Here is an 11,339-nt window from a genome sequence, read left to right as displayed (position 1 = left end):
AGCAAACTTGTCTGTGAATTATTTTTGACTTGCTTTATGTCGCCTGTTTGTTGGTGAAGATGATAGCGGGATGATTCAGCTGCTAAGTGCAATCAGCCGCATTTTAAAACCTGAAGACATGCAAATTACAAGGTTATATTCCCTCTCATTATTCATTTCACTATCCATTGAAGCTCAATTGTCACACTCTTGTACCAAAGCGGATGTGAAGACACTTCATAAATGCTATCATTAATTAATATTTTTACTGACTTCGCTGCTATGATTAATTAGATGTGAAGGAGAATGGAGGTCAACTTAAGACAAATTGTAACCTTTATTAGTGGGAAAAAACACAGCGTACTTTTCCTGCTCTTCTTTTGCAGCTCATCTGAGGATGCCATGGAAATCAATTAGAGACACATCAGCGCTGTCTGAGCCACCGGAGGGAGCCAGTCGAAACAAATTACAATGCTCCCCCTTCTGTTTCACACTTTCTTTCCCATGCTAAGAGGGGAAATTACAAGCCAATCTACCCATTGATCAACGGGTGAAATGTGCTGTTAACACCAGGACAGGCCATCATTAACGCTTTATCTACTCCAAATTCGGAGAAGTGCCATATTAAAGATGGAGAAGGAAATACTGAGCTACGCAGTGCCAGTTGCCTTTGAGGTAAGTTACAAGTGCAGCGACCCGAGAGAAAGAAATCCTGGTCGTTTAAGTGGGGAATCGTGTTTGCTGCGGAATGAAACCCCAGAAGAGATTAGTGCTGGATGAGAAACTGTGGGAAGAGATGATTGATGTGGACACAAGATGCCAGAGAGTGTGCCTGTGCTCACCTACAGACTGGTTTAATTAACACAAGGTGGGATTACCTGGAAGATTACCAGTATGGTAATAAGTTCATGTGTTCAAAATGTTCATGTGTTAACTCGATTTTAAATCCAAGGCTTGTAGCTAATATTCTTTTAGACACTATTGAGCCCTGAAGAGGAAATGTTCTTACTTCCTTACTGCATGGAGGACAAAGGTGAAGGTCACCTGGAGCATCCCTGGAGGTGGAAGAGAATCAGTTTTTTGCTCAAGGTAGTGGGCAAATGCTGTCCACCTGAGAAGCTTAAACCCACATTATAAAGCAACCCTGTCTCCTAGAACCCATCGAAATGGAATTGCTGTCAGCTGGTGAGCATACAGTGTGCTTTAGCTACTGAAAGTGTGTTGGACCAGCGAGTCTATAAATCCATGTGAGCAGCTCTGTGAGGCTGTATTAAAGGAACAGTGTGTAACATTTCGGGGATCTATTAGCAGAAATGGAATATAATATTCATAACTATGTTTTCATTAGTGTATAATCACCTGAAACTAAGAATCGTTGTGTTTTCATTAGCTTAGAATGAGCCTTTCATATCTACATAGGGAGCGGGTCCTCTTCACGGAGTCCGCCGTGTTGCTCCGCCATGTTTCTACAGTAGCCCAGAACGGACAAACCAAACACTGGCTTTAGAGAGAGCCTTTTGCGTTTTTACGTTACCTGAAGGCCACCGTAGTTCTCCAACACGCTTGTGAAACTGCGGTAACGTGAGCCGCAGAGTGCAAAACTGTGGTACCGCAAGCCACCGCCTGACTTCCAATGCTCCTAAAGTAGTGCTATTATGGTAAGAAGCGAGGCGAACGGCGTTACCATGGTTTTGCACTCAGTGGCTCACGTTACCGCAGTCTTGGAAAGGGAGGAGTGAGAGAAGGAGTACTCAGTTGGTTGCAATCGGCAACCCCACCACTAGATGCCGCCAAATCCTACACACTGTCCCATTAAGGCACAGCGGAAGTTCATTTTTCAGCGCATAATAAGTTGATATATTGTAAATTTAGCAGTATATTGTATTGCATATTGTTTTTATTCGTAATTTTATAATATGTCTGAGGAAAGTATTGATATTCCCAACAGCCTCATCCTTTTCCTCCGTCATTATGTCTTTGCATTTCCTTCATTATGTTACCCACTAGCTAGCTTGCTAACTTGTTGGCCTCTGTGCCTTCTAGACGCCGACAGTCACGTTAATATTTCCGTTGCTAGCAGCAGTGTTCTCCACGACTTAATCACTTGAACGCCAAGCATATTGTGTACATGACTTCCCGTGTTGTAAACACAAGCTCATGAGCTTCATATGAAGGCACCAACCATCTTTGTTTAGTGTGTTAGCATGCTAACACTTGCTGATTCGTACTAACACAAAGTGCAGCTGAGGCGGATGGGAATGTCATTGGTTTTGTTTTGCAGGTATTTATAATCTCCCCCCATTTTTGACCACCTGCATCATGAAGAAATCTGTGGGATACATTTAGAATATTTACCGCACACACGTGTCCTCAAGGTCGAGAATGAATCTCCATTCTCTTACCACGTTATTTTAAATTATATTGTAGTCCTAATATTTTTGAAGATACAACAATCAGGTTGAGGGTTCACCCGAAGGTGAGGACACAGAGATTGTCAACTGATCCTGTCAAAATTTCTGGCTGAAACTGTGTTAAACTTCCATCTGCAGGCTCTTGACATAAGTTTTCTGTGGGTGTTTTTTTTTTGTCAACCCTTGGTTGTCACATCCAAAACCTGTAGTGGGAGGCTTTATTCTACCGAAGCAGGAAAAAAAGGTGAAAAACTTGCAAATACAATATGTATTGTGTTTGAGCATGCTGGTCGTTGTTTGAAAGGTCACTGATTCTAATGACATTTCTGAGAGGTTTTGTAATGGGGCCAACTGATGCATGGCGAGCGCTCCACCACACTCTATAAAAACACGGCGACACGCAGAGCTGAACATGTCTGCTAATTGATGCCACCCCCCTTTCCATCTGTATCGCGTGTCTGTGTGTGTGTGTGTGTGTGTTTGTTCTGCACCTCACTCACTTTGTTCTTGTCACACACCTCATTTCCCAAACATTTGAGGCAGAATGTAAAAGAGGCACTTGTTGACACGCCATCAGGTCTGAACAATGTGTTTTACTCCACTTAATTACTGTCTTTGCTTTTCTCTGCTGTGCAGACGAATTTGGTGAGATTGCAGTCGTAATTGTTTATAATTGATTTAGTTTAGTGGATCTTCTGAACGTTTTTTAATATAACAGGGTCGTAGTTTTGGATAGTGGACTGTAAGCCAATGCTTCCACATTTGTCAGCAGCTGTTACATGGCTCTATTTGCACAGATACTGTTCACATAATCACATCTCTTTCTGTCACAGACTTAAACGGATAGTTTGGGTGTTTTGAAGTGGGGTTGTTTGAGGTACTTATCCATAGTCAGTGTATTATACAGTAGATGATGGTCGGCACGCCCCCCAGATAGGAGAAACAAACAGGAGCACTGGCACCAGAGCAAAGCAATGTACTGCTTTGGATGGGGAAGGCAGAAAATCGATTTTAGACACCTAAAACAAAGGCTGACCTAAAAAAATCAGTGATAAGATACTGAAAGTGAAACTTATCTATTCTATTTTGTCAACGGAGTCTGCTGGCTTTGGAGAGAGCATAGATATATTTTACTTTCAGTTCAGTTCCCCGTCGGAAAGGGCATTTTTATGGCAAGATAAGCGGTGAAAATATTCTAAATAGGGTACAATTAAACTGATATTGAATTTTTTAAGGTGAGCTTTTCTTTTAAGTGGCTAAAACATGTTTTGCTGCCGGCCCCGTCCACAACAGTACATTGCTTCGCTCCGATGTCGGTACTCCTGTCTGCGTCTCCAATCTGGGGGCGTGCCGACCGTCATCTACTGTAGGTAATGCACTGACTATGGATAAGTACCTCATACAACCCCACTTCAAAACACCTGAACTATTCCTTTAACACCAGACATGTACATAGCAAGCCTGACTAAATACACCATGTTCACCATCTTAGCGTGTGTCATTAGTTATATGGTCAGAAACCAAATTAAAAGTTTGACCTGATGATGATGCTAGATGTTAAGCCACTAGCATGAAAATCTAAACATTTCAATGATAATGACATGAGAAGTGCCCAAAAAAGGAGCTTTTATAAAATGTCAGACCTAGCTCTGCCATGTAGCATGTAGAGAAATACAATTTTTGTATGAAAACATTTAAGGAGAACCATTTAGACAACAGATTCTAAATACTTAATAGAGACATAATAGTTAAGTTGGCATCTTTTGTGTAGAGGAAAGTGATTTATGCACCTGACGCTGCATGTTTTCACTATTACAAAATCATCCCTGTAAGATCAATAAAGACATGAATAAAGATGACCCATCCCCGATGAGCCAGCAATGATCATTAAATGGTCATCCTCATCAGGAGATCCTCACATTAATGGGAATCCCCAGGTGGTTTTCCGATAAATAACACGTCTTTATGACTCGTGGCATTCAGTTTCATGACTAGACACTTAAAGATAACTCTGGATGGACTTTTGACATGTACGTGTTAGACCGCCGCTTAAGGACGCAGAGGCCGTTTCACCTTACGCATGAATGAACACATCATTATTATCCCATGAGCGGCTGAGCGATGCGCTCCTTGTCACCTAACGGCTCTCTCACCTCGTTTGCATTCCAAGAGCAGGATTTTCCTATTAGGGGAAGTTAATAACTTGCTAATACTCTGAAATTTCAACCTCAGCAAAAGGCCGCTCAGCACTTTAAACGCACCAACATGCCTTGAATGAAGCCAGAGAGCACTTGGAGTGCACTCGTCCAACGTTTGACCCTTTCCACATTCCTCTATAATCTGCAAAGTTTGATTAACTGTAATTAATACTTGATTTTTGCTGCCAAGCGAAGGGGACAGAGTAATTTCATCAACTTTAGCACTGGGCAGGGATAAAATGAACTCTGTATTTCCTTCCTCAATGGAGCTTTTTATAAGTCACTATTGGGTGAGATACGTGAGGTGATTCAAAGCCCTTCCGCTCGGTCCCTCAGGTGGCCTATAAAGTGCTGTGGTTGAACATCCAGAGCATTATAGCCTCCCCACAGGCTGTTATATATGTACGCGGCTCCTAGTGTCCACAGTGTCACTGGAGGCATAAAAAGAGCCGGTGACCTTTCATATGGACAGACATGGCGTAACTGCTGATCGATGGGAGAGGAAAAGACACAGAGCGGCGAGGACTGCTGCACTTCTCGCTCCGGGGAAACACACACATCTTTACCGCCCACTAAAGCTGTCAGTCACAGCCTGCTCTCCTCCAGTAATGGCACTGTGACTGAAAGGCCACACACACCACAGGGGAGCACAGCCTAGTTTAGATAGATACAGTGTGTGATGTCTAAATTAGGATCACAGGCCGACTTAAATTACATGCACATGAGCATTTTTTCAAAGTTAAATACTCCTAACACAGTGATTTATTGCTTTATTACAATTAGGTAATTGGTCATCACTTCTGCAGAAAAGATTTCAAATATGTTCTTGCTTTTGGTGGTTTTTGTTCAAAGAGAAACCACAAATAACAAGTATTTCCCCCCGTGAAGAATGACCTGCGGATCACAGCTAAAGAGGATATGAGAAGGAAATTATTCAAATGGCGCCTCGCATTGTTATTAGACACATAAATTTCAATTTACATACTCATTTTGACTTCACAAAGGTTTTTTCATAGCAGGGAGCTGGTTTATTATTAGAACAGGATTTATTAGAAACAACGAAGGGGGAGGCGGGGGGAATAGTCCAGGTTTGAATGATTAAACCTCAAGCTGCTTCTCGCTTCTTGTCGCCCACATCTATGTGGTGAGTAGGAGGGAACGTAGTTCTGGCCAGCGGTGGTCCTCAGATCACAGTTCCTCCGTCACCTGCTTCCTCCAGCTTGTCCGTCACTCCTCTCTTGGATGAGGTATTTAAGCACATCTTACTTGGAAGATAAACAATCAGCCCAAAGACCGTAGTAATTATGACAGGAGCAATGGAAGTCATGCGGTTTTCACCCAGGAGGCTGGGATTCGCATTCTGTGTGAAACCATCAACGTGTTGTCTTCGTCTTCACAAGCGTTAAGCTTCGCTTTTACTTTTGAAACGTTATTTTAAGCCAAAATATGATGTTTTTCCCTAAACTTAACTAAGTGGTTTTGTTGCCTAAATCTAAAGAAGCCTTTTTGTGTTCAAAACATAACGTTTCACAACATAGTAGGCCCCTAATGACCCACATCTATGGCGCTTATTACTTATAGTGAACGATAACGCCTATTTAATGGCCTGATAACAGTCAAATTGGCAATATGTCACCATACACCAAGTTTGACCCTACTTCTAAATTAATTCCCATCAAATAAACTTTAATGAGCAATTCCGGGAATGATTCAATTACATATTTCCATTATAAGCTCATCATAACGTTTTATTTTACAGAAGAAAAGACCTTAATTGATCCCAAGGACCCCAGGAGATCCTGCACCTCAGAGTGCGAGGAAGGGGAGGAGATCAGGTCTGCTGCAAAGACCTTCGGGTTCTGGTTGTTAGTCATGGTGGAAGATGAATGTTGTTGATTTCTCACACCTGAGAGGAGTATAAAGAAATCATTCATTGTATTCATGTTCCCATCCCTGCTCATCTTCAGACTTGAAATACAGATTTTACAGTTATTAATAAGCTGAAGAAAAGTAACTGGTGACGGATGAGATTCAATTCATTTCTCAAAGTATCTATTCATGCTTATATCTGCTTATCTGTATTATGACTGTTTTTATTGTAACTCTTTAAAAAACTGCTAATCTACATTAGTTGTGAACCAAATGGAGTCAAGTACGAGGTTAATAAGTGGCTTTTTGGCAAATTGAATCAACTTACCAGACTTCACAAAGGCACTTGAAGTCAGTGATGTTCTGTATTGAATCTCAGTGTACAATAAATGTTACGAGCTGAAAAATGTTCAAGGTTGTTTTCGAGTTAACAAGACAAAAAAACAAGTTTGAAATGACTGAAATGAATCAGATCTTTTACATAAAACTAGCTATACTACAGTGTAGAAATACTATGTTACAAGTAAAAGTCCTGTGTTCAAAATCTTTCTTTAGTAAAAGTACACAAGTATTGGCATCAAAATATATCGAAAGTACTCATCAGGCAGAATAGCCCTTTCCAGGATATATTATATTATATCATTGGATTATAATTATTGATGTATTAAGGTGGAGCTAATTTAACTAGTTTTTATACCATCAGGTGGCTAAATCCTGAACAATACATCATCATTTATTAGTTGATTTATATTTTGTATTAATAATCTCAATCTGCAAAGTAACAAGTAACTGGTGTTATCAAATAAACGTGGAGTACAATATTTGCTTCCAAAATGTAGTGCAGTTGAAATATAAAGTAGCAGAAAATGGAAATACTCAAGTAAACTACAAGTACTGGAAAATTGTACTTTAGTACAGTACTTGAATAAATGTCCTTATACTTTCCACTGCTGGTCCTGGTAGTATTGGCAAATGTGTGTATCATGATACACAACTGAAAGATTTATAAATGTATATGTTGGATTTTTAATCAAAATAGTATTGCATTAAAGTAATAAAATGTCCTTTTATATGCTAGAAGTCATACTATCCATGAATATCTTTTATTTTTCTGCATTTTGTTTTAAAAAATCATTATCATCGCAACAATAGCATTTATTATTTCATAGTAAGTGTGCACATGCCTCAAAACATTATATATATAAAACATTCATATAAAGATAATGGAAGGTGCATCGATGTTTAAAACTCAAGATTTAGGGAAAAAATTTGTTTGAGAAAAAAAGAAAAAATGACAGGCTTCTTTGAATGGGGAACATGTACTGTTAAAGGATTTCTCCACCGCTGGTGTGGGAACAATATTTCATGTCTTCTTCATCTCTCAGTCTGTCATGTCCACAGCTCACTGACTCCACTGAGCTCACTTCAGATGGTACAGTGTTTTCATTCTCTGCTGCATGTATCAAATAAACTGCTTTTCCAAAGTAAAAAACAAAACAAAACTGTAGGCTACCAAATACTTGAATGTCGCAGCCATCTACCAGCACATAAGCATAAAATACATTATGGAACAGAGGCAAGGGAAAAAAGATTTTACTGGAAAATGCGACCAAATCCATTCATGTCGGAATGAATTTAAAGTCCTTGGGAGGCAGAAATCACAATTACCGCTTTGGATTCAGCACCTGGACAAGAAAAACGTGCATGTGATTTGCACACTGATCGCAGTCTACACATTAGCCATCATTTGTACAACATTTTAGACAAAAGCATCTTTCAAATCAATAAACATAATGTAAATGTACCATCTAAATATGGGTACAGCAGTTTTTTTCTATTGGAACAGGCCTTTGCAATTCTTGTGAAAGTATGTAGGGACATTATCACACCTATTACATGGCTACTTTCTAAAGAAATCAATAATTTTACACAAAATATTGATTTAAAAATGATTTGATTGCTTCCGCTAAGAAAAATAGTCCATTATATTATATTAGATTGGGGGCGGGGGTCAAATTTGTATTGATATTCAAGATATGCATTGGAAATTAATAATAAAAATTAGATATGTATAAACAAAATGTTAATTAAAAAATAATTAATAATTTTAAAGCAAAATATAATTATAAACAAAACATTAATTTTGATAAATAGAAAAATAATTGTAAAAGTAAAATATAATTATAAACAAGACATTAATTTAAAAAATTAAATAATAATGTAAAATAAAATATAATCATAAACAAAATATTGATTTAAAAAAGTAAAAAATAAGTGTAAAGTCAAGTATAATTATAAACAAAGCATTAAAAAAAGAAAGAAATGCTAGGTTAAAATATAATTATAAACAAAACAAAACATTAATTTAAAAAAGAAAAAAATAATTTTAAAGTAAAATATAATTATAAATAAAACATTAATAAGAAATAATCGCAAAGTAAAATATAATTAGAAACAAAACATTTTCTTTGGGAATATTGATGTTCACAATTCTGTCCTCAGTCATCTCTATGTGTCCTTCTTGCCGGGGCTTTGTAGTTGGAAACACAACTGTTACTAATGCAAATGACTAAATGCATTTAACCAATTTACCGCCACCAGGAGTCTGAACTTTAGTGCATATTGGGTGAAAGGTGGCAGGGTTGAATTATTATAAATTGTCACATGGAAAGTCACTGTGTCTTTGATTGAAACAAAAAGGTGTGATGGATGTAGTGACATGTAGTGTACACGTGGTACATCAAAATATGACATTTAGACGCTTTTAGGGCAACTGTATGATTTCATGTAAAAGTACCAGTCAGAATACTTCACCCAATTTGAGTATAAACTGTGAGGTGTTGTGCTGAACCGTCCTGACATCCTCCTCCATGTGCAGACTCTGGTGAGGAGTCGCGTTCGCAGTGAAGATTAAAACACGAGTGTAACTGTGAGCCGAGCGCTCTCCTGTCCTGTGGGGGCCTCATTAGTGGTGTGAGTCACCGTCGGCACAGAAATCGAGTGAATGCAAATGAGATGTGATGGAAGGCATCTCCCAGGGTGGCACAGCCTGAGCACACTTCCACTGACTACTGTACTATAAATCATCCGTGTGTCAATGCCTCAGCGTTCATCATCATCAAAACTCCCGTTAGACACCCAAACCCGTGCAGCCAGAGTCAGAAAACCTCGGATTAGAACAGGAGAGTAACATTGGGTAAGATACGGGGAAATATACGTTTACATTACCAAGCAACTGTGAATTAAAAACGAAAATCTGGTCCTCTCTCAAAGTTCCATGGTGGAGAGGAGGTCGTGTTGCTCTGGCTCTTTCTATTTGGCATGGAGAGGAGGTCGTGTTGCTCTGGCCCTATCTATCTGGCGTGGAGAGGAGGTCGTGTTGCTCTGGCTCTATCTGTTTGGCGACGCCGGGAAGCTGCTTGACATCCTCCTGGATACACCTTTTCACATACTGTATGTTCACATTATTAGGGTTCAAGCCCCGAAGGGACAGAACCCTTCTAAGTTTATGCCGATTTCTAATTATTTGTTGTCTACCGCAGCGGCTCAATTTCCCGTGAGCTGGAATGAGCTAGAAACATGAAACTTGGCCCAATAACTGGAAATGATGTGCAAGTGCTTCTCAGGAAATATGACCCCAATCAGCAACATAGTGGCGCTGTAATTAACGCCTCAATCAGTTTTTGGCGGGTGAAAACTGTATTTTATGGGTTGTAATGGTCCTTTAAAGGAATTTCAGCAGGTAAAAAGGACTGAGTGGTCTATAGTCTGTCAGATATAATCCTAATGAATGAGATCAAACTATTATGAGACAGAAAAAAACTTTCAGTCACAAGGTAGGAGCTGCAATCAGTTTTTGGCAGGTGAAAACTGCTGCTTGCGGCTGTAATATGTATTCATTTTTGTCATATGGATTGTCTATGTTGTATTTTCATTGTGTTACTCTGTACACATGACATCTATTGCACATCTGTCCATCCTTGAAGGGGGATCCCTCCTCCGTTGCTCTTCCTGAGGTTTCTTCCATTTTTTATTTTTTCGCTGTTAAAAGGTTTTTTTTTAGGGGAGTTTTCCTTATCAGATGAGAGGGTTGCACTGTAAAGGACAGCGGTTGTCGTATCCTGTACAGATTGTAAATCCCCCTGAGGCAAATTTGTGATTTGTGATTTTGGGATATACAAATAAAATTAATTTGACTTGACTTGAGAGTATCATGTGGCAACAAAACACACCGCAGAGTCAAGTTTTGTAGGCCGTGTTGTTCTGGCTCTGGCGCTATGAGTATGTTAAGTAAGTACCCATGAGGAGATCTATTCAATAAAACTAGACCCGCTGAGAGGGCAAAGCTGAACAGGGTTTATTCAATTCAAATCAACTGCTTTCCTGTCCAAAATCCAAAGAGAGCGTGTTTGATTAGCTGTGTGAAATCATTATTGATTTTTGTTTGTTGGGAGCACAAAGCCATTTCTGCGTGCGAGTACTGTATGTGTGGCTGCGTGCGCTCTGGGAATGCACAATAAAATATGTGTACAGTAGCAAATCTATGTTCATTTGACTTTGTAATTACATCTTTATTTTCCATTTGGCAGCCAGCCCGAGCTACATTATCAGTCTATTTTATTCCAAATAGCCTCTTGTTTCAGCAGTATGGTCTAGGAGGTGTGCATGACCTGAGCACGTGAGGTCCCTGCAAACCAGAGGTCACCAAGATCACAGTCAGCACATTTATCTGAGTGTAAAATGGATAGATTAATGAGCGGGTAATGCCAAATTGTCACCCGGGCAGCGCTGTCTTCAATTATCATCATTAGCGAGGGCTGGAATGAGCTAAATAGTGATCAGCAAAATGGATAGGTCTTGTCTCCTCTTGTCTTTTAAAATG

This window comes from Sebastes fasciatus, chromosome 9 (genome assembly GCF_043250625.1).
Source record: "Sebastes fasciatus isolate fSebFas1 chromosome 9, fSebFas1.pri, whole genome shotgun sequence".
Classification (NCBI taxonomy): Eukaryota; Metazoa; Chordata; class Actinopteri; order Perciformes; family Sebastidae; genus Sebastes; species Sebastes fasciatus.
This window is presented reverse-complemented; position numbering follows the sequence as displayed.